The following is a 21238-nucleotide window of genomic DNA, read 5'->3' as shown; positions in this document are numbered from 1 at the left end:
GATTGTTAATTTTTTTGCCCGCTGTTAAGTGATGAATGCAATTGGTTTCACGATTTACAGTGAAATTCAATATATTCTGAAAACAGCAAAAAAAGGGCAAAAATTTGTTTTTTTAAATAAGAAAATATGTGTACTGTATTCTAAAATGTATTGTTAAATATTAATACTTTTTTTCTTTTTTTACAGATTGAGAAAGAAAATTTAGGAAAATTTTTCTAGCAATTAAAAAAAAACATTTATTGTTAATTAAGTTATTTTGTTGGTCAGGTAAGTTTGAAATATCTGTATTTATCACACATTTACTTTCATACTCCCTTTTTTTCACTTCTCCTCACTTTGCTTTTCTCATTTCCCTTGTGGTCCCTCAAGTACATTGAAGGGTGAAACAAATATTTTTTTTTTTTTTTGGGTGCGTGTACCGTGCGGGCACGGTAAAACATTTTTTTTAAAAAGTGATTAAATAAATTTAAAAAAATTGTGAGGTAGGGTGGCTTACTGGAGGGGTTGCTTCAGTATGTCGAGCAAAAGTCTTGGGATGTACATCCCTAATGTGTCTAAACATAGAGAAAATTCCAAAAGAATACTTCTTCTTTGGATTTCCTCTAGACAAGACACGCCCACAAAGTCTGCAGGTGACTAATGGAGCATTGACTTTTTTCTGCCCCTCTGGAAATGTAAAATATTACCAGACAAAAGAATCCTTCTGTTTCCTCTTTCTCTGTCTAATAATGCTGTCCTGCTCACTCCCAGAAGAGGACTGCTGCTTCCTATCTATAACGTGTGTGAAACCTATGTTTTTTTCAGTGAATTTGAAAGGTTTTTTAAATGCTAATTCCTAACTATAATGTGTGTGAAACCTATGGTTTTTTCAGTGAATATATATATACACATAAATACATACACACAAATATATATATTCACTGGAAAAAACACAGGTTTCAGGGGCATTATAGTTAGTAATTAGCATTTGACAGCTCCCACCAAGTCAGGGAAAACACTCTGCTGTCGCCTGCTGAGAGGTGAGGTTTCATCTGCTTCTCTGCCCGCAGACATGTAGGCAGAGAAACAGAAGACAATTGCTTTAACACAAGGAGATGCATTTTTAGCAGCTCCTTGTTTGTCAACGCAATACTGGTTGCCGTAGGAGGCGAGGAGCTGGCAGCAGCCACAGGGCCTTGAGGTTCCCCTCACAGTTCGCAATGGAGGGAACTGGGTGCCCTGGGTGACACTGGGGCACCCAGAATAAAGAGTTTGGACATCTGGGGCCGAGGTCGTGTGGCTTCCTCCCCCATTTGAATATGGCCACGCCCCATGGGATGGGTTCCAGAGGGGCTAAAATTAGCCTGGGGAGGGGCCACATGGCCCCCCTCCCCTACTAATCTTGTAAAAAAAATAATAGAAGGCCGCGTCCCGAGACATTGGGTCCCCAGGGCCAATATTGGCCAAGGGAAGTGGAGCTACACACCCTGCTCCCTTAATATACATTTAAAAAAATAACCATCAGCTGGCCAGAGAGAAGTCAGCGGCGGCCCCACCACCTTTATCAACCACTCTGCAAAGGGGCCTCCTGGCACACAACTGGTTGGGGGATGAAGTCTCCTTGGCTCTGGAGGGTCGTTGGGGGCCAACAACCCCTCCTGTTACCTCCAGCAAGTCCCACACTGTGGGATTGCTGAGAGGTGTTCAGAGACCCCGCCCCCTCTCTGCAAATGCACCTTCTGGTGCACTACTGATTGGGTGATGAAGTCCCCTCGGATGCTGAGGGTCCTTGGTGGCCACAAACCCCTCCTGTTACCTCCATTAAGTCCCACACAACAGGATTGCAGAGAGGTCTTCAGAGGCAACGCCCCTTTCTCCATCACACTGCAAACGCACCTCTGAGTGCACTGCTGGTTGGTGAATGCAGTCCCTTTAACTCTAGAGTGTCCTTGGGGGCCATCAAGCACTCCTGTTACCTCCAGTAAGTCCCACACAGTAGAATTGCTGAGAGGTCTTCAGAGGCAATGCCCCTTTCTCCACCTCTCTGCAAACATGACTATTAGTTAAAAAAATATAGAAATTCACTTACAAAACCAAATGTTACAGGCACATTATAGTTAGGAAATAGAGTTTGAAAAACCTTAGATTTTCACTTAAAAAAACTAAAGGTTACAGGGTCGGTATAGTTAGGAAATAAAATTTAAAAAACTCAATAATTCACTGAAAGAAGCCAAAGGTTACAGGGACGTTATAGTTAGGCTCAGATTTCACTCGTACAAAACCAGTGAAATTCAGGTTTAGGTATTTATAGAGTGCATGGCTACCCGCGGGCATCCCAGCGCCATAACAGGTAAGGCAGCTATCTGGAGTGAGAGTTAGGGGATCAGCCAAGTCTTAAGTTTCTTTTTAAAAGACTGTTAGTTTTCGATAAGTCGCAACTCTGGGTCCATGCTGTTCCAGAGTTTCGGCACCATGTAAGAGAATGATCTGCCACCCCACCTTGACCTCTTAATTCTGGTGGTGCACATCAAAAAATTCGACCCTGATCTAAGACAGCGGCGGGGTGTATAAGGGAAGATCAAAGTTCGTAGCATAGCTGGGCCTCTACCATGCACGGCTCTGTGTGCCATGCAAAGGGACTTACATTTGATTCTGGTCTGCTCGGTATCAAATAACTGGTCAGCAGTTATAGTTACCTGAGCTAACTATAACTTACGCCCCAGCATAGCGCTGCTTATGACTTCACATATAACATCACTCATTACATGTTCAGTGACATCAATGATGACACCATTGATGACATCTCAAATGACATCACTGATGACATCATCCACAGACCCACTCATACCCCCATACCTCTCATATGTCCACTCACACACCCATGCAACCACTCACATACCCATCCACAGACCCATACCAGTACTTACACACCCACTCCTCCATATAGCCACTCACACACCCATTCACTCATTTGTACAGCCACTCACACAACCATTCACTCACCCATACAGCTACTCATGCAATCAGTCACTCACCTATCTAATCACTCACACAGCCACACACTCAGCCATACGGGTACTTACATACCCACTAATTCACCTATACAGTCACTCACACACCCACTCACTCACCCATACCAGCACTCACAAACTCACTCACACACCCATGCAATCTCTTACATACCCATTCACACATCCATACGAGCACTCAAACATCCACTCATTCACCCATACAGCAATTCACTCAGACACTCACTCTCCAATACAGCCACTCACATACAACTCTCTTACCGAAACACTCACTCAAACAGCCACTCACTCACCCATGCAGCCAAACACTCAATCACTCACTCATACAGCCATTGAAACACCCACTAAGTCACCCATTCTGTCACTGCACACCCAGTCACCCATCCATAGAGCCACTCACCCTGCCACTCACTCAATCAATCAATCAATCCTTTATTTGTTTAGTTAATAAAAACCCATACAAACATTTTAAAAACCTTAAAAACAAGAAATGCAGTACATTTGGTTCTTGTTGAACGGATAAGATATTAATCCTGATTTAAAAGCTGGTGTAGATTTAGCCAGTTATGAATAGTGCCTAAGTCCCTTGATTGTATGACGATATAAAGTGCATGAGCAGTGATGCTGAAACCCTTTGAAAGTATGGACCACTTTATCTGTTTCCTTATTGCGGCAATGCTATGTGCTATACATACAATTAATTAGGATGCAATACATACAATTACATTTTTTTTCCAATAGTTCTGCTTTGGTGTGCGTTCCTTATTTTATCTTTCCAGTCCGCAGTTTTTTTAAAGTTTTTATTTAGATAAAACTGTTCTATAGGCTAACATTCTTATTTCCTGAGTCAGCTTGCCAGAGGAGTTTCCTTATTCGTGTAAAATATTTTACACCTCGGCAAACAAGATATTTGATCAGCCCTCCATCCAGCGGATCACAGCTTGTCTGCATGTGCGAATGTTCAGCTCATTAAAAATTGATTTTAAAAGATATTTCCTTAGATCCTTAACTGCAGGGCATGCACACAACAAATGAGTTGTTTTGTTAAAATAACCACATAATCGACAGTTCGCTGCTTGTTGTTTGCTTTTCCATGATTGCAGAAGATCCTTTGAGTCATGCATTCCTAAATGATATTGGATGAAGCTCTTTTTTATCTCTGTGCGAAAGTGGGCTGCTAGATAACCTTGAGGCTTTACGTGTATATAGGAGTTTATCACTGTCCATGCCTGTGGTCGTTTAGTCAAGATTTTTTATCTTGTTGCAAACCTTGTTGAAATTCGCCTTTTCTTCCATGCTGTCCCATGCTGATTGAATGTCCAGTTCCTCTAAAGATTTTTTCAAGTAAGCACCCCATGTGTTGGATATTTCTTGGTCCATTTGAGCTTTGATCTCTACCCAGCATAAGCTGTTCAATGAGCCAGATTCAGATGATCGGAATTTAATGCACAGCTTCATAAAGGAATTCATGCTTCGGAATTTCTGGTTCTGGAGTCCAAATTCTAGCCGAACCTGTACAGGGGTGCAGACTTAGGGAGACTAAAGACGGCCTTATATACTTTGGTCTGAAGCTCATTCAATAACTCGGCCTCCTTACCACACCATGTTTCTAGGCCGTATGACAGGGTAGGTAAAGTTTGTGCTGCCATCAATTTTAGGAAATGGGTATAGGCCGGGCAGCACAATTTTGTATTCAACAGTTTGAAGGCGAAGGTTAGTGATTGGGCATTAGCTCTTAGTTCCATTTTCTGGTCCTTATATGTCATGCCCGCCCCAGTTTTATACCCAGGCAATTGTACGAGGCTTGCTCTTCTACTTGGACACCGTTGACGTACCATCTGAACTTGTTTTTCTTGGGAGCCACCATGGGTACAACCTTTGTTTTCTTTTTGTTCAACTCCAAACTTTCCTGGTCAAGGTAGATTACCAGGTTGTTTATTGCTCTTTGCAGGCCAATCGGACTTTGACTCAACACCACAATGTCGTCTGCATATTGTAAATAAGGGATTGGCTCTTTGGCCAAGATAGGAGGATGACTCTTAACTGATAGCATGTGTTTAGTTATATCTGCTAGATTCAGATTGAATAGACGTGGTGCCAGAACACAGCCTTGTTTTAGGCCGTGCTGTGTATTTATTCTGGCTGATACTCTGCTCCAAACACCTAGTTTCACTCTCGCCCAGGTTTCACTGTGGAGGGTGATCATTGCATCTAGGAATTAAATTGGTAGCCCCCAGGTTTTTAGCTTTTCCCATAGTTGATTTCTGGTCACTCTATCGAACGCTGATTTCAGGTCGATGAAGCATGCAAGTAATCATGTTTTTCTTGTTACTGCCTTGTCTATTAAAAGTGCCACCAGCGTTGCCAGTTTGTGGTTGTTCCCATCCCTCACCTAAAACCTGTTTGGAACACTAGAATTACGCTCTTCTCCTCTATCCAGTCTTGAAGGTGGACTAGGATACATGATGCATATAGTTTGGCCTCTACGTCGATCAGGGATATCAGTCTGTAATTTTCTGGCTTGCTACGATTTCCATGTTTAAAAATTGGGTGAATTATATTCCCTTTCCAGGATTTTGGTAACTTATTCTGTCTATAAATGTAGTTGAAGAGGGGCGTAAGGTGGTCTGCTCAGAAGTCGGGCGCTTGCTTGATTAGAGCATTTGGGAGCCCATTTGGCCCTGCTGCCCCCTCCGTTTTGAGTTTTTTATAATTCCTCTTAGTTGTTTAGCATCAGTTAGTATGTTTTGTCCGTTGCTACTTATCTCTGATTCTGCCTGGTGACGATCTCCCTGGGGGTGGAGACTGATTTCTGTTTCTCCATGCCTTTGCGGTCGAGATGCTTCAAGTGCCATGATCTCTTTAGTGTGCTTATTGTGATCCGTGTTATTGTACATTTTTTGTACATGTTGTTTCTTCGCCTATTCCTGCTTCTTGTTGGAGTCTTGGTCCCTTAGTCAAATTATTTATTATTTCCCAGAATTCCCGGCTTATTGGCAATTTACTTGCCCAAAGTAATTTGTTCCTGATGGTTTCTTTGTACTCTGTTTTTGCTTCCCTGCATTTTTCCTTGTATTGTTTCCGCATTTCCTTTAGCTTGCTTTTGTCTGTTTTTATCCCCTTTTTTGCGGCCACTACTTGAAGTCTCACCTCTCTTGTGATCCTTCTTTTCTGGTCTCGCAGCTGAATATTAAATCATGGTTCCTTCCTGGTTTCTATTTTCTTTTGGCGTCCGGGTGTGGCAGGGAATTTTTGTATGAGGACTTGACCCAAATGTTCCCAATTTTTTTACTACTTCTTGTTCTTTCAGTGTCCCTATTTGGTTCACGTGATCTTCAATTGTATCCATAATTGCCTTTGTGTCTGATCCTCGCCACTTTTAATTTCCTCAAGTTATAATTTTTGGGAAATTATTACTTTCTGGGCGTGGACAGACTTGAAAGGAATCAATCATGTGGATGAGGTTTTTACTGGCCAAGGTCAAATCAATTGTTGATTGACTTTTTCCGCTCAGGTGTGTAATGGCAGCTGGTCTGTCTCCTATTACATTTCCGTTCAGGATTGTTAAGCCTAGTGCTTCCAGCTCTCGATATTATTATTTGATTTCCCGGGTTATCTTTCCTCTTTCTTCTGTTCTGTTTGCTCATGATGAGATTGCTATTGAAATCTCCCAAAGTAATCAGGTTACTATGTTTGTGGGTCCTATGCAGCACCTTAATCATGTTCACCAAGGTAAGTAATTTTTCATTCTTCATATTTTTCTCAGGATGAATATATACGTTGATTAGTATTAATTGCCAACTTGTCTCACTGGGGGAAAGGTTACCAGTGAGTTTTAATACTTGCAACCTGTTTTCTCTGGCGTCTAATTCTTCTGTTAACCAGCCATGTTTTACCGGAGCATAAATTGATAGTCCCCCTCTAGGATGCCTGAAGTTAGAAATAATTTCTGCCATAATATGATGTTCTGCATAACCCAGGATTGAGGTTGGTTTCATATACCATGTTTCTTGGAGCAATATTAGATCTTGGTTTTGCAGGAAGGACAAAGTTTTATGGTCTTGGCCCATTTCTCTGAAGCCGTGGACGTTCCATGAACAGATCTTGATTGTGTCCTGGCCCGTTTCTCCAAAACCATGGTTGTTCCTTGAACAGGTTTTAATTTCATCCCCGTTGTTTCTGCCTGAGTGTGCCCCTGTGGTGTTGTCAGGATCTGTCTGTGGATTTTCATCAGGTGCATTTTTTGCTCAGGGCCATCGGCACCTATAACCAGTCCTGATTATTACCTGGCTGCCATTCAAAGTTTGGTGGACTTTTAGTTACATCTTTATGGGTTGAGTTGTTTTGTGCGGGCGGCGAGGTATTTCTAGCACCAAGTAGGCATGTTTTTTTACCTTTCCCCGTGGTTTGTCCCGTTTTTGGTATCGCAGTGCTTTGTAAAAGGGGGTATGGGTATTTTGTCCGTTTGTGGAGCCTTAGAGTGAATCCCCAGGCTTCAAATGTTGTTCTGGTCGCATAAATCCGGTCCACTAGTTCCTTAGAGATCCCAGTGGTCAAAGACTCTTCTGAGTCTAGGGAAGATGCAGTTTGCTGGAATTCTACAGCTAGAAGATCTTGAGATGTTATTCCCTTTAGTTCCTGTTTCTCTTTAAACAGCATTAACAAATTCCCCCGGATCAGTGTGTCTTGTTTCCCTTTAGTTGGGTACTCTGGCACAAATGTCAATTTTGATGAAGTCTCTCTGGTGTGGTTTAAAGATTTTGTGGTCTCATCTTTGGCTGTTTGATGTTTTTGAATATTGTGTATTTTGGGGCCAGTTTGATTTTCTTGGCCAACAAGCTCATTGAGAACCCTTTCTTGTGATGAGGCGGTGAAATTTCCTTCATCAATTTTGACCTCCGGGTTCCCAGGTTTTTTGTGTGTTGATGCCCAAGGGGTCTCAATTCTAATTTTTTTTGTGTGTTGATGCCCATGCGGCCCTGCATGTGCGTCCCTTCCTGTTTATGGTAACTGTTATCAGAATTTGGTTGCTTTGTTCCTTGTATGTTGTTTCGTCTGAAAATGTTACCCCTGGTGTTTCTTCCACTTTGGCAGGTTTATTCGTTTCGCTTTCTAGCTCTTTTATGTTGGTTCTTTGTGCCTCCTTTTCTTGGCTTAAGTCTCTAGGACCTGAAGGTGCTGTTGCTATATGGTCACTTGGGGTTCATACTGCCCCTTCTTCATTATTAATCAATTGTTTTTGATCTGATCTCACCATCCCAGGTCCATGCTTTTGCACCTCTTGATGAAGCTCTTGTTGTTTAATTATGTTGGTATCTACCAAATTCATTTTCCCTTGGTTGCTGGGAGCTTGATCGGACGGATACAATTGAATTTTATTTGATTTTTTGAGGTCGACAGAGTTATTAGATAGATTGGACCCTGAAATAGAGGTATCTGAAGTTGCTTCTTTGTAAATCCTGTTTTTTGATCTAAACGTTGTTTGTTTAGTGAATATTGAGTAAATTTGCCTGGAACCTGGTGCGGTTTGGTTGCTAAGCTTAAGCCTGGCCTTCCTGGCGCGTTTTCGTTGCCTTTTCGTTGGTTTTCCGTTTAGCGAAAGATTGACGGGAGTCTGTTTTGCCTCAGCCTTATTTTCCCCTGTGCCTGTCTTTTCCTCTATTTCCTCTACTTCCTCTTTGTTTTTGCCATCGACTCGTGTCACTTTTGTTGTGTTTGGGAGCTCTTCTTTGTCTTTGTTTTCATCCTTCTTTTGATATCCAATTATAGGTTCTACTTTACCTGTTGGTTGAACTGCCCTTAGTATGTCTATGAGGATTTCTGGGAGCATAGCCAATTTATCAATTATTTTACCGCAACCACAGTTAGCCAGTTGCTGTGGGTTGCTTAATTGCATCTCTTTGCTGCTCCTATGTTGAAGTAGGGTCGTGATTGATTCCAGTTTTGTATTTATTCCTGCAATGTGTTCTGCAATCAGTTTAATAAGGTCGATGTGCACCTCCATTTTGTCTGATTGAAAATTCAGTGCCCTTATTGCTTGCTCCAGAGTGCCTAGCAGGGTTTTACTCCATGGGGCAATTGGTATCTCTTGGGAGGACTTTCCTGGTGACCTCAGCTGTGACTCTATTCTGCTTACTGATGATATTGTTATCGGTGATGACAGACATATCTGATTAGCTTTTATGAAAAAGCTTCCATCTTTTCATTTTTCCACTTGAGGGTCTTTACTGGGGGTCAAGTTTAGGGGGTTGGGGCTCCTCCCTCCTTTCCACCTGATATCCTTCCCGTCAGTGTAGTAGTAGGAAGGTGTTTCCCAGGGTTAACTACATCAGTTGCATCTTGTTTTATCGTGTTTATTTCCAAGATTTGGAGTAGGTTTGCATCAGTAGATAAGGAAAAAGAGCGGGTCCAAGCTTCGACCAAGGGAACTGCCTGTGTGCAGATATTATCTAAAAAGGTCTTCCGTAAGAGCATTTTTGTTGCCCAGGTGTGATCTTCTTACTGTCTATTTCATTATTCTGACCTGGCAAGGGAACATTCTGATGCACTTGTGCAGTTGTAGTTATCTGTCTGCTTGTTAAAATTGTTCCGTCTGGCTGGATTCTCTGTTTGAGCTTTGCTGCTATCTGTCTGAGTGAGAGGAGGACTTGTTTTCGCGTGGATATACGTCCTGTTGTTCGGACGATCCTGATTTGTGATGGCTTTTTTGTCCATTTTATTTGGGATCATTGGACTTGGGAAATCGGGTACCTCTTCCGTTGGGGCATAAAGAAGAAGAATTTCTGTTTTCCATTTTTGCTGCCAAAATTTAAAAGTGTTGGTTCTGGAGTTGGTGCCGAAACTAGCCTCCCTCTCAACCCGGTCGTCTTCCTTTTTTTGCTTGATGAAAGAGTTAGTACTGTTGGGGGGATGTTTTTCCTGTTTTTGCTTGTTCCCGCCTGGCGGATTTTTCATGATCTCATCTTCCCTGTTTGGGTGGTTTTCCTTGGATTATTTGACTTATGTGGTCACTTGTTCCTGCGTGTGTAATGTGGTGATATTTTTAAGGGTGTACACTTCCGCAGTTGCTAATCACATCACTTTTTGCGTATGCTGTTTGGCTCTCCCACGCCCGTATCAATTCCTGGCACTGGTGTGGTTCGTGGCGTGGTTCGTGGTAAGCTAATAAAGCGCTTTGCCCTCTGCCCTCTGCCCTTCACCCTTTTTGCTTTTTTCTGCTTTGTCTATTGGTTCAGGGAGTTATGGTAGGGACTTATGGCGGCTGATGGTATGGCCTGTCAGTTCTTCAATGCTCTGCAACTCTTTTTTAGCAAAGGATTTTTTACACTAGGACTCCTTTAAATTTTTTTACTTTGCGGAATTTAACACGGGCCTCTGTGACCGGGGGAATCCAAGATTGACTCCGAGGTCGTTACCCACCAGTTGTGGCCGTGGCTATGTGCCTCCTGGCAAGATGATAATATCTCTGGCAGAGGGAAAAGCAATATTGTTTACAGGGGCAGTGGCGTAACGAAACTTGAGGGGGCCCCCCTGCAAAGAATGTGGAGGGGACCCCCACGCTCCGGATTCAGTCAGGAGTTCTCAGGTCGGGGGCCTGCTGCGCATGCACCAGTGGCGGCTGGTGAATTCTAAAAGTGGTGGAACGAAAAGCTGAGAACCAAGTTGAAGAAGGAAGTGAGTACAGCAAGCACACCAAAGTGAAAGAGGTGTGTTCGGGGTTGGCTTTCCCAAGTGGGCCCTTTAACCACTCAAATTTCAGCTTTAAATAAATTCAGTCATTTGTCTCCAAAATATCAGCTTGTCAGTTTATGAAAGCAGACACGTTTTGCTATTAAATACCAGCTTTGCCTTCAAGAAAAATAATTTAAATTTACATACATCAAGAAGTTATCTTTTTTGTGAAAAAGTTCAATTATTGTCATGAACCACTAAAACACATGATAGATTCCGCCTTGTTTGTTTGTTTGTTTGTTTGAAAAGTTTTATATAGCGCTGGCTAGACCCGGAGGTATCAGAGCGCTTTACATGAAGTAGGACATTGTTTCAGAACATTGTTACATCAGTTGTTGGAGTTACAAAAGTTACATGAATTACAAAAGCATAGCATAACATTAGAAAAAAAAACGGTAAGGGGGAAAGTACTTCAGGTGACATAGGAGAGTCAGGCTGGAAAAGGGAAGGCAGACAAAGAATCACGGAGGGAGGAGGTGGGGGAGGGAAAAGAAACACAACGTGGAGACGAGGAAAACAATGTCCGATGTCCGGCTGGGTAGGTGGCGGCCAAGGGGTGAACCAGAGCCAAACTCCTCTATAGCTGCATAGAACAGCTCCTCCGGGCATCACCCAAAGTTGCTCGGGCACCGCGGTGCGTACAGACAGTTTTGGATTCCACCTTGAATACTATGTGTCATAGTTGCATGTCATATGCGCCAATATTATGCCAAGAATTACCGCCATTATGCCGAAGCAAGTATGAGGACTGTGCACCACGCAATCAGACAGGAATTACCACTATTATGCCAGCGCCCGCATTTTACCTGGTTTGGGCTCCATTATACCATGGGTGAGCACATTGGGCCGATATGTGCCACCATTATGGCAAGGCCAACATTATGTCATGTTATTTTATTTATTAAGTACACAATCATGGAACATTGCTGGTGTTGAAATGGGGTAGCTCTGTAGAATCTCACTAGTGGCTGTGACAAGCTCCCCTCTTTACCTAGTGATAGTTTTTTCTACACAAAGGCATGTCGCAGGCGCAATGGAAAAGAGAGAGAAAGATATGAACGGCTTCCTTGTTTGTCTCTAACAGTCCAACCCCTCTCGTCACAGCCCTTCCCACAGTACACAAGGACACCCATATGTCCCCTGTACCCTTCTACAGGTCAAATGCATATCAACCATCCTGGAATGGTTACTTATTTAGGGAAGTATGGGGAGAAATTTTAGAGAATAAAAATAGCTTGACCTTTATGCGTGATGCGGGGTATGAAATTGACTATGGGGCACTTGAGTACAGTTCTCTGCAGGACAGCTGAGGGTCACGACTTCAGAGCCCACTGTATTTACTCCCTGCCCTGTGTTAATTCAAGTCTATGTTGTGCAACCTTATTTACGCCCTGTAGTATTTCATTGTCTCTCATTCACCACTGTCCACCTACTGTATTTACACCCTGTAGTATTTCATTGTCTCTCATACACCACTGTCCACCTACTGTATTTACACCCAGTAGTATGTATTTGTCTCTCATACACCACTGTCCACCTACTGTACTTACACCCAGTATTTCATTGTCTTATTCACCACAGTCCACCTACTGCATTTACACCCAGTATTTCATAGTCTCTTATTCACCGCTGTCCACCTACTGTATTTACACCCTGTATTTCATTGTCTCTCATACACCACTGTCCACCCACTGTATTTACACCCTTTAGTATCTCATTGTCTCTTATTCACCGCTGTCCACCTACTGTATTTACACCCAGTATTTCATTGTCTCTTATTCACTACTGTCCACCTACTGTATTTACACCCTTTAGTATTTCATTGTCTCTCATACACCACTGTCCACCTACTGTATTTACACCCTGTAATTCATTGTCTCTCATACACCGCTGTCCACCCACTGTATTTACACCCTGTAGTATTTCATTGGTTCTCATTCACCACTGTCCACCCACTGTATTTACACCCTGTAGTATTTCATTGTCTCTTATTCACCACTGTCCACCTACTGTATTTACACCCTTTAGTATTTCATTATCTCTCATACACCACTGTCCACCTACTGTATTTACACCCTGTAATTCATTGTCTCTCATACACCACTGTCCACCTACTGTATTTACACCCTGTAATTCATTGTCTCTCATACACCGCTGTCCACCCACTGTATTTACACCCTGTAGTATTTCATTGGTTCTCATTCACCACTGTCCACCCACTGTATTTACACCCTGTAGTATTTCATTATCTCTCATTCACCCTTGTCCACCTTCTGTATTTACACCCAGTATTTCATTGTCTTATGCACCACTGTCCACCTACTGTATTTACACCCAGTATTTCATTGTCTCTTATTCACCGCTGTCCACCTACTGTATTTACACCCAGTATTTCATTGTCTCTTATTCACCACTGTCCACCTTCTGTATTTACACCCAGTATTTCATTGTCTTATGCACCACTGTCCACCTACTGTATTTACACCCTGTATTTCATTGTCTCTATACACCACTGTCCACCCACTGTATTTACACCCTGTAGTATTTCATTGTCTCTCATTCACCACTGTCCACCTACTGTATTTACACCCAGTATTTCATTGTCTCTTATTCACCACTGTCCACCTTCTGTATTTACACCCAGTATTTCATTGTCTTATGCACCACTGTCCACCTACTGTATTTACACCCAGTATTTCATTGTCTCTCATTCACCACTGTCCACCCACTGTATTTACACCCTGTAGTATTTCATTGTCTCTCATTCACCACTGTCCACCTACTGTATTTACACCCAGTATTTCATTGTCTCTTATTCACCACTGTCCACCTTCTGTATTTACACCCAGTATTTCATTGTCTTATGCACCACTGTCCACCTACTGTATTTACACCCTGTATTTCATTGTCTCTCATACACCACTGTCCACCCACTGTATTTACACCCTGTAGTATTTCATTGTCTCTCATTCACCACTGTCCACCTTCTGTATTTACACCCAGTATTTCATTGTCTCTTATTCACCACTGTCCACCTACTGTATTTACACCCTTTAGTATTTCATTGTCTCTCATACACCACTGTCCACCTACTGTATTTACACCCTGTAATTCATTGTCTCTCATACACCACTGTCCACCTTCTGTATTTACACCCTGTAATTCATTGTCTCTCATACACTGCTGTCGCACCCACTGTATTTACACCCTGTATTTCATTGTCTCTCATACACCGCTGTCCACCTACTGTATTTACGCCCTGTAGTATTTCATTGTCTCTTATTCACCACTGTCCACCTACAGTATTTACACCCTGTATTTCATTGTCGCTCATACATTTCTATCCACCCACTGTATTTACACCCTGTAGTATTTCATTGTCTGTTATACACAACTGTCCACCTGCTGTATTTACACCCTTTCATATTTCACTGTCTCTCATACACCACTGTCCACCCACTGTATTTACACCCTGTAGTATTTCATTGTCTCTCATACACCACTGTCCACCCACTGCATTTACACCCTTTAGTATTTCATTGTCTCTTATACACCACTGTCCACCTGCAGTATTTACACCCTGTATTTCATTGTCTCTCATACACCACTGTCCACCCACTGTATTTACACCCTGAAGTATTTCATTGTCTCTCATACACCGCTGTCCACCCGCTGTATTTACACCCTTTCGTATTTCAATGATTCCTTCATGTCTTTCTTCTCTCAGCATCCATTAGCCATCTTGGAACAATAAATTCATAATAAACTACAGCAAAAGAAACATACAATGGTACAGCCAATAGTCCTCCAACCAACGTCAGACCTATTGGCTTTGCCAACGCTTATTAGATATGACATCTTACATGGATTCTCCCCTTCCGACCCACAATGTCCTTCCATTCTTATGTGTGTCCTACTCTCTCCCATATGACTCTGGTGATAGTTTGCTACACTCCAGTCCCATTCATTTCCCTGAATATATCTCTATTATTTTTAGCATTTCGTTGCTGTTCTGGGCTCATTCTATGCATCATTAGACTTTAAGTACCAATTCATAACCTGCTCTTTATTGGATTCTTCAATAAAAAATATTACCAATGTGAATAACAAGAAATAGAATTCATAGCAAAACAAACATAAAATAAAATGTGCACAGCATGGGCAGAAACTGGATACCTAAAATGTATTTAAAAAAAAGAAAATGAAGGTTCTGTGCTGTGGAACCTGGGAATGACTTTCCCCAACTCTATAGTACTCTGGAAGCCCCTAAAATGTGAGTTTTTCAGTTAAGCTGGAGTCAGTGGCGTAGCACGAGCCTCACGCGCCCTCATTTAAGGATTTAAGGAGGTGAAAATTGCTCCCTGGCTCCTGGTTGGGTAGTGAAAGAAAGCTATAGTCAGTGTGCCCCTCCCATTCCTAGGACCCGATGCCACTGCACATGCTGAACCATTGGTATGTACGCCCATGGCCAGAGTCTAAAAGTAAATAAAGGGCTGATGATAAAGCGAGTTAATAATACTAGGCAGGTATCTAGGGTGCCAGCACCAGACAGTGCCAAATTGACACCAAAAGCATCAAATATTACCAATTAATTCTAAGGAGGGAGCAAAAAACATAAAAATAGAATTTTGCTGAAGGCTCCAGATAGTTTTGCACTTGGTCTCAAATGTCGCTCAAAAATGTGCAACATCCACAGACATGTTCTCCCTTCCTTTGCAGCTGGGAAGACCACTGATACAAATGGAATGTGGCATAACAGCCAGAGATGCTGGCTTTGGAACTGGGGGATCATGCTCGAGTCTCAGCGTTGGTTCAACATCCTGTGATTCTGGGCAAATCACTTAATAACCCCGTGCTTAAAAAATAAGTGTGGCCTTGTGTAACCCTCCAACAGTGCTCCTCATCTTTACGTAGCGCCTCTCTCATATGCATTTCATTTGTTGTGTAGCGCTACTCATATCAGTGTAGTGTGTGTCAGTACTTTACACCATGCACACATTATACAGAGACAGTGAATCATACAAGTATGTAAATCAGTCTACAGGGAATGTCACATAAGCCAATGAGGATTACAAGGTGTAGGAATCACATGTCATCCATACTGGTGGGCAGTATATTTTAAGAGGGTTTGGTCTGGGGAAACACAAGCTCAGGATTTAAAGAGTATTCCATGGGGGTCAGCTTTACTGATAAAAATGTATATCTGCCCACACTTACTCATTTTAGCAACATTAGAATAATGAAAGACTGGATAAGTTCTAACTATATCACAAAAAAAGAAAGCGAAGTTCTAACTATACCATTCATGTTGGTCTGCAGCTGTTTGATGACAGGTCATTGGTCACTGTCCTATGTTAGGATTGTAACTACTGAACTGCAAGTAGCACAATGATCTCTGTGACAAAGGCAGTAACCCACTGAGCTTCCACATAAAATACAGCTCATCTGCATTTAAAAACTACTAACAGACAAATGATTTCTCTCCATCAGGATCATTGAGCACCAGCGTTATCTGGGCATTTTGCATTGTCTTATTGTTGTCCTGCATCAGCCATGATAATGATAAACACTGTTTAAATGAAGCACACACAAAGTATGTGTCCTGCTGGGCCTGTGCATATTTTAAAAAGAAAAACAAATGGTAACACATTCTCTTACCTACACCATTAGTCAAACTTTGTGTCACAGCCTGATGTGATAAGCAGCTGCAGGGGTCAGGAAAGGTGATAGGAATAAACAAACTTATTTTTTCCTGCGCTGCATAGAAAAATAAATATCCATGTAATGTAACTGGTGCTCGTGTAAAGCGCTCCAATACCTTGGGGGCGAGCTTACGCTATATTGAACTATTTAAAAAAGTATTCTCTGTCATTTTCTACACGTACATCCATTTTCAAACATTCTTGAGCCATTTTTTTTCTCTCTTCTGTGGAGATCTGGGAACATTTCCATGTTCACTATCAGCATCGGGGACACTTCAGGCCACAGAGGAAACACTCTGTGCCATCCAGGGAGACTGCGAAGCCAATTGCATTTCCAATGCTTGCTTACCTTCCAATGTTTCCCAGCAGAGTCCTGTCCCTGGAGCTGCAAACCTTCTCCGCCAACACTCTGTTGCCTCGTCCCTTCTCAGAGGCTGTGCCTTGTGGGGAATGCTCTCTCTGGGGCCCCCACCCCCATCCCTTTTCCGGCCGGGCTCTGACTGAAGAGAAACAATGTAACTTGTTACTTTGTTTCTCTTCAGCCCTGCCCTGGGTCAGCGCGAGGAGCTCTGAGCAGGCTGCAGACTGCACCTGCTTTACAGCAAGCATTTCTCTCCCAGCCGAAGAGCTGAGGGGGCCCCCTTCACCTAACGAAGACTGGGGGCCCCCCCGCACCGCGGGGGCTGCGGGGGTGTTTGTTACGCCCCTGTACAGGGGCCTGGAGCGCCTGCACCTTCTTGCTCCCGGCGAGCTGTCTCCCACACTGGCTAAGTGTTTCTGGATTTTCGCCACCTAGTGGGGGAGACGTGGAGTGAGCAACGATGTTGGCAGACTTGCAAGTGACCAAAGCAGGCTAGCGGGTGCACTCTTTTTAAAATGTATTTATTTATTTGTGTCTTTTCCGGACCCTACCCACTCCTGCTGACTTGGTACTGTCTGGTGGATTGCGGGGGGCTACAACCGCATTTTGGGCTCCTTATTCAGGCGTGGCAGCTGTGAGGGCTTTGGCTTCGGGGAACACGGAGCCGAGCAGGAGAACTGTAGCTCCCGGCTCACTCTCAGCTCTTGGCAGCAGCAGCGAGTTCCCCCTACCCCTCCCTTGTCCCTTGTACCTTGTGCTCGTGACTCGGCGGTGGCCCCTGAAAGGCGTCTCCGGATTTGACACCTCCGTTTCTCCTCTAGACTTCCCTGATCCTCCGTTGCTGTTTCTCCGCTCACGATCTCTCTGCCACGAGCTTCCCCCTGGGCGCCGAAGCTACAGCCTAGCCTGATCCAGTGAGCTGCGGATTATCTCTGCTCACCAGGAGCTGGCGAAGAGTTTTCCCTAAACGAGGCGAGTGAAGCAGGCGTGGCTACCTCGCGGGACCACCGAGACCTCAGCAAGCCGCACCCGGTCCTAGGACATCCGGGCCGCTTCTGCAGAAGGAACCCTAAACCGGTTGCCACACCCAGAAGAAGCACTGCTAAGCCAGCAGATGTGAGCACCGAGCACCATGCTCCAATGCTCAGACGCAGCTCCAATGCAGGGCTCCACACGAAACAACAAGAACCGGAATCAGTCTACTCACTCACCCATACAAACAACCGACACACCCACTCACTCACCAATACAGCCACTCACAGAGCATCTCACTCACCCACATACCTACTCACATACCCACTTGTACACCCACACAGCCAGTCACACACCAATACACACAAGGATACATACAGTCACACAGCCACTCACTTAATATGTTAGAAGTAGTCTCACACAGAAGTAGTGCACCTAGTATACTAATTAACTCCCCCTTTATTAAAAAGTCCCTGAGACCTGGCCCACCCGGGGGCGAATTAGTAATGAAGAGCTGGAGCCCACCCTTCATTTTTTTTCAATTTTGCCACCGTTCCACCAGTGAATTCACTGCAATATTTAATTTTCAAATATGTTTTTAACCCCTGGTGGGGGCCTGTGGGACCACACCACTATATCTGGGGGGTCTGTGTATTCCTACCCTGTTCCCTTTTCTTTATTTTTGCATTTTTTGTGGGACTCGGCTTCAAACCACATTGTTAGTACGCAATACCTTTACATCGCAAGTCATTAGAACGACTTGCTGAAGGGGGCACTAAGGTATTGGCTATGGAATCCAACACCTTCCCTGCTGTTGCTCAAACTGGAGTAGGAATAGTAATTAATACTATTCCTAAGTCCAGCATGCCCCCTACAGCAAGTCGTTCTAATGACTTGCGATGTTAAGGTATCGCGTACTAACAACCACGTTGTAAAAGCAAACGATGTAATAGCATGCGTTGTAACATGCTATATTCACTGTGGACAACCAAAATTGAACTGGCCTTCCGCAAACAATTAAAAACCTTCCTCTTTGCTATTTAGCATTCTAGAGACGGGTAGCTATGCGCTCTATAAAAGCCTTTATAGATTAGGTAGATTAGAAATCACTTTTTCAATATTGAACTACTTAACCTTGGTCACGAAAACACTAAGGGCCTGATTCACAAAGGTAAACTTTGTTTGTTTTGGAATTCACAAACTCCGATTTAATAGTATGGTTACAACTGTGGATGCTCTGCGGTCGGGACGAAGAACTCCACACATAAAAAAACAGGAATGTCCTATCTTATGTGCGGAGTTCTCCACCCAAATTCATAAGCCTACTATTAAATTGGAGTTTGTGAATCAGGCTCAAACTTTCCTATGGAATACAATAGATGGATATGCAAAACAAGCAATGGTGCCTGGTGGTATGAAACAGATGTCTTTCTCCTTTTATAATAAATTTGAGCCATCGGTTTATGTTGACTTGTTGCCGATAAACCTACAGTACCCTGGTATACAAGGATCTGCCTTAATCTAAATAAAAATAAATCAGCAAGTGATTGGTGGCTATATTAATGTAAACATTGATTACAATGCAAGTCTGAAATATAAGAACTGTACTTTAAAGCTGCTTTTAAAGGTATAGCTTGGAGGATATCTGTAAACTGTGTTTTATTGGAGATTTTGACATGATCTGTGTATGTCAGGTTCCGAATATGTAGACCACTCACAGCTCCTGCCATCCCTAAATACCTACACAAGTAAGCAAATGTTGACTCGCAACCTACAGTATGGATCTGGAGACAGCGAAGGGGAGTAAGCAAGATAGAAACACCAGACTGGACCTCATTTGCCAACAAGATGATTGCAGCAGTATAACATTAACTTGATGTTTCAGAGACAGGCTTTCCTGAACCAATGGTTTTGGCAAGGGGTTTGGTGTTTGATGCGCCTTAGGAAGACCTAGACACCAGCTTAGAGCCCAAGGATAACACTGCAATTTCATCAGACAGAAGCTAGAAGGCAAGCACACATAGCACAGGTCTTAAATGGGGAAAACTGAGGGGAGACCAAAAGGGACGAAAACAACAAATGTGAGGAACGGGTGATGTGTGCCAATAGTGGATATTCACTGTAACCCACAACACATTTCCAGGCAAGAGCTGAGAGCTGTGTTAGGTTTAAAAACAGCTCTTCAACAAGTAACCCAGAAATGACCCAACCCAGGAAGAAACTGTACCTTCATGAAGTCAACAGTTTACAATTTCTCATTCTCTCCCATTTCCACTAACCTGCCTTCCACCATCTCCTACTACCATGGACCTTGTTCCTGACCGGGTGCCTGCATGTAACCTGAATGCTGTCTCTGTCCCCTTTTAACATGTCTGGACAAGAGCTACAGTGCTGATTACTTATATTTTTTCTTTCCAACTTACTTTTGTATGTTTTATTTGACAGCATCAAATATTGCACAGACATTGATTTTTATTCATTTGTCTAGTTTTTAATATGGTTGAGTAAACTAATATGAATGTACAAACTGATTTGTTCACCTTTTAAAGTGGGGTTTATGTGTCCTACCCAGGACCACTAATTAATACCAGAAATCCACTCTCTAAAATGATTGGTAGTCACACATGTTTACAGTTGTAGTGTTGTAGTACTGTAGCATCATATGTAGAAAGACAACCAACCAATGGAACTAGTTATACACTGGAGCTTTTCATAGAACATTAGTTGTCACATGTAGTAGCGTATAACTTCCCAGTCCACATGTTATGTTATGTTATGTTAAATTAAATTTATTAAGCGCACGTACGCCCGTAGGCTTCATGGCGCTGTGGAAGACTAGCAAACATAACATGTGACAGAAAGAAAGAAAATTTAACTAAGGATAAGCTTGCTTAAAGAGCCAAGTCTTAAAAGCCTGTCTAAAGGCTAACAGATCTTCGTGGAGTCTTAGTGGCAGTGGCAAGGAGTTCCACAGGGAGGAAGCCAGGAAGTGGAAAGATCCTCCTCCCTGGCGTTGTTTCCTGATCCGGGGCACGACTAACAAATTCTTTTGGCCAGAACGGAGAGCACGGGAGGGAGTGTAACTGACCAGCAGGCAGCTAATGAATCCAGGGCCCTTACCTTGTAGAGCCCTGAAGATAATGCATCCCGCTTTAAATGCTGCTCTCTGCGCTACAGGCAGCCAGTGGAGACTGGCCAGTCCAGGTCTAATAGACTGCCACTTAGGAATTTTACAGATCAACCTGGCCGCTTGGTTCTGAACCAGTTGGAGTCTCTTGAGCTGCCCCGCCGGTAGGCCCAGATATAAACTATTGGAATAATCCAAACGGGACAGCACAAGAGCAATGATGACCTGAATCAGAGCAGGGTGGGTTAAAAGGTGGGCGATCTTCTTAATCTTGCAAAGTTGGAAGAAACTTGCAGATACCACAGTCCCTACCTGGCTTTTGAGTGAAAGATCTTCA

Source organism: Triturus cristatus, chromosome 1_2, assembly GCF_964204655.1.
Source record: "Triturus cristatus chromosome 1_2, aTriCri1.1, whole genome shotgun sequence".
Lineage (NCBI taxonomy): Eukaryota > Metazoa > Chordata > Amphibia > Caudata > Salamandridae > Triturus > Triturus cristatus.
The sequence above is the reverse complement of the archived record's forward strand: the minus strand, read 5'-3'. Positions refer to the sequence as shown.